This window comes from Gigantopelta aegis, chromosome 4, assembly GCF_016097555.1.
Source record: "Gigantopelta aegis isolate Gae_Host chromosome 4, Gae_host_genome, whole genome shotgun sequence".
NCBI lineage: Eukaryota > Metazoa > Mollusca > Gastropoda > Neomphalida > Peltospiridae > Gigantopelta > Gigantopelta aegis.
This window is the reverse complement of record NC_054702.1, coordinates 24,006,832-24,010,668: the sequence shown is the minus strand read 5'-3', so window position 1 is coordinate 24,010,668 and position 3,837 is coordinate 24,006,832. Positions and strand designations below refer to the sequence as shown.

The 3,837-nt window shown below is 34.8% G+C and overlaps 1 long non-coding RNA gene across 1 annotated transcript; it reads left to right on the top strand.

Moving 5' to 3' along the window:
- Positions 1-480: 480 nt before the first annotated feature.
- LOC121371975 lies at positions 481-1,472 on the top strand. The gene is made up of 2 exons (XR_005957871.1): positions 481-600; positions 729-1,472. It is a non-coding gene; the product is annotated as an uncharacterized LOC121371975 (long non-coding RNA).
- The last annotated feature ends 2,365 nt before the right edge of the window (positions 1,473-3,837 follow it).

Genomic DNA, 3,837 nt, shown 5'->3' with positions numbered 1-3,837 from the left:
TCAGAACTATGTTGCAGCTTCTTTTGGACTGATCATTCCAAATATGCTAATTGTAGATTCATGTTTTGATTTTAGATCTTCTAGGGTTGTTACTGGTGTGTAGATTAATACATTATCGTCAGTCTTTTTGGGGAGGGGAAAATAAATCTAAGCATCATTTGTTGGGGGGAGGGGGCAGGACGTAGCCCAGTGGTACAGTGCTCGCTCGATCCCCGTCGGTGGCCCCCATTGTGCTATTTCTTGTTCCAGCCAGTGCACCACGACTGGTATATCAAAGGCTGTGGTATGTACTACCCTGTCTGTGGAATAGTGCATATAAAAGATTCCTTGCTGCTAATTGAAAAGAGTAGCCCATGAAGTGGCGACAGCAGGTTTTCCTTTCTCAATATCTGTGTGGTCCTTAACCATATGTCCGACACCATATAACCGTAAATAAAATGTGTTGAGTGCATTGTTAAATAAAACATTTTTTAAAAAAAATTTATTTGTTGGGTATCACAGGTAAATGCATTTAAACTACTTTCCGTTAAGTGTTACCCAAGTGAAAATCATGTTGATAAAATTCCGGTTATCAAAGATTTTGAAATATTATCCAGTTTGGTCAAGAGGATTGATTGAATGTTTGTTTAACGACACCCCAGCACAAAAATACATATCGGCTATTGGGTGTCACAAATGGTAAGTATATGAACATATTTATATACACTCATGTAAAACCACAGTGTAAGGTCAAGAGGAAGTCTGCTTCTAAAAATCCACAATTACCTAAACACAAAAACTAATGCTGAACTAAATTCATGAGTTGACAGTGATGTCTGTGTTGTCAGATGACCACAGATTAGTTATCTTCCCATCTGGTTGACCAAAATCCTGAAATATATCCATAAAAGTAGTCCGTTGTTTGACTGTGATAATTTCATGGCAGACATCTTGTAGTGACAACTATTAAACTGAAGTTAATGTAGTTTGCAAACATGTTACTTGTTAACACTGAAGAGTTTTTTGTGGTAATTTCAGCCTATACAAATGTAGTGCTTTTTTGTGTAAAATGGGTGCACTCCAGCCAGGTTTAGTGGATTTGTTTAAACCAATATACTGGGAAAAGAGCTGGACAATAGGGGTTGTCCTTTTCGGGGTATGTTGCCCTCAGGCTGGTAAAGGTAGATACAAAAATCCATGGGCCTACAGATATTAATGAAAGTGCTATATCCACCCCCACCCCCAACACAATATAGAAACATATAGCATAATACATTAAATAATTGTGGTCTGTGGCCAAAAACATAATGCCTACAGGAATATCTCACCTTTCAACTTTGTCAAGGTCAAACAACCAGTATATTTCTGCCAGTTGTTGTAATGACACTAACTGTCTCTTCTATATAATATATCCTCATTTGAATGGATAACAAATTGTAGTATGTGATTTATGTATTGAGATTTGCATCAGTGATTAAAGACTGAATTCAAAACAAAAGCATATTTGCAAGCATGGTTTTTTATTTTACAAATTATATACTGTATTGAAATATGTTTTCATGTAAATAAAGGCACAACACATTTTTAAAACCTATATATTTTGAAAATAATTACTATGCTAAGGGTGTGGAATATACAATGAAACCGGTCTAAACTGGACGATGCTGGGGATCTACTAACTGCCCAATTTAGACAGGACCTGGTGTTTTAGAGGGTCGCGTTTTAGAATTTAGAAAATTCGGGACTGTGAAACAGGCTTCAGGGTTTAGACAGATTTCACTGTATATATGTATTTATTAATTTGGCATCACTTCAGATAAATGGATGGATTATATTATATAGCTAGGAATGATCAAAGCAGATCAAGTATAAAAAATGGAAGAAAACCCCCAACATATAGAAACATGTTGGTCACAAAAAGTATTCTAAAAATTATTGCTAGGATACAAACTAAACACTGTGTAAAACATTAAATATACAACTCTGGCAATTAAGAAAATGGCCACGGCAAAACATATTGCTATGGAAAAATAGTCCCCACAGCATTTCCACTGCAGTTTTATGATTAAAGCTGTATACTAACCGGCCACGAGTGATGCGAGTGATTAATTTAGAAATCATTGATTTGAATCGCCGTATCCTAACTGCATGCGCGCGACGCGACAGATTTATATGTCACGTCGCACACATGCGGTTAGGATACGGCAATTGAAATCAATGATTTCTAAAATAATCGATAGCGGCAGGTTAGGATACAGCTTAATGTGTAAGAGACGACTTTAATTTGTCAGGATTACAAAAATAAATAATTAACTAAAAAAAGTGACAGAAATTTGAAAGTCCCACTGACCAATAAATGCAGTGGAAAATTGATGTCATGTTTTATTTTATTTTGTTTAAAAGACAGATTCATATGTGAAAAAAATATATTACACTAGGGCAAAATATGAATCTTTTATCTCACTTTTAAAGGTTTTATCACAATTTGTGACCAGCCAGCAAGACCCTGATTATCATTTATCCAGTGGTACATATATAATAAATTGTCTTCCAAACGACACAACACACTTACCCTTTCAACAAGCATTCTGAGAGCAATACATGTCCCCTACAAGTTCAAGGGCCATGACTGAAAAATGGATAAATCCCCATGAAAGTCAAACTTGATCTGTAACAGTACTTAATAAACCTAGATACAAAAATCTTAATCTCAATATCTTGAGGCATTGTCCAAAAACAAATGTCTGGGAAACAAATTTTGCTCTCCAAATTTCAAGGGGCATAACTGTAAAAAATGATCTGTGACAGTGCATGATGAAGTTATACACAAAATATCATGTCAATATCTCAAGGCCTTCTGAAAAACATTTTAACTCCGTATCTTAAGGCATTGCAAAACAAAAAAGTCCAGAAAAGTGGGACAGACTGATGACGGACAGAGGAACGGATATGAAACCTATAGTCCCCTCCAATTAAAACTGGTAGGGGACTAATAATCCCATTTGCACCAGAAACAAAATGTGTAAAAGAATATTGCATGTGGTTAGGTTGTTATAGTTACATTTGTACAAAATTAATACAGTGTATCTTCAAGTGACATAAACTATAAATTTCAATATACTCTGTGAGGCATTGGTATCAAAAAACAAAACAAAATAACATATATCCTATATCTAACCGCTCAACACTATGTTAAAACTAAGTCAACACAAAACTAAAACTAAAACTATGCAAACCTAGCACACAATAAAAAATTAAATTCAGTTGTACACTGAAACCTCTCAAAACCGGACCCTCTATAAACTGGAACATTTTTTGCAGCCCATTTTTAAATATCTGTACAGAAGAGAACCTCTCTAAACCGGATACCTCTTAAAACCAGACTATTTACTTGGTCCCAAGGGTGTCCAGTTTAGAGGAGTTTCACTGTACATAATGGTTCAACTTCAAATACATATTACATGAAGGAAAGGAAGGAAATGTTTTATTTAACAATGCACTCAATACATTTTATATTACATGAATAAATATATATGCATTGTATGCAACCATGGCAATAACAACTTGTAAACAAATCTCAGAGATACTGATACTCAGGTTTCTGAACTGGACCCCAGGTTATCAAGATACATGTATGGTCATACATCTACCAAGAAAATAAAAAAAATTGGCAGTGTCTTACCGTGATCTTGATTAGACACATTGTATAGAATGTTTGTACCATATTTGTTCTAGTTTCTTTCAGCCATATTGGAGATTCTGAAAATGTTTTGCACAAGCTAATACTAGTTTTAACTACATGTACCATCTAATGAAAAGGCCATTTCTGCACCAAAGTCTTTTAAAAAGATTATTCAC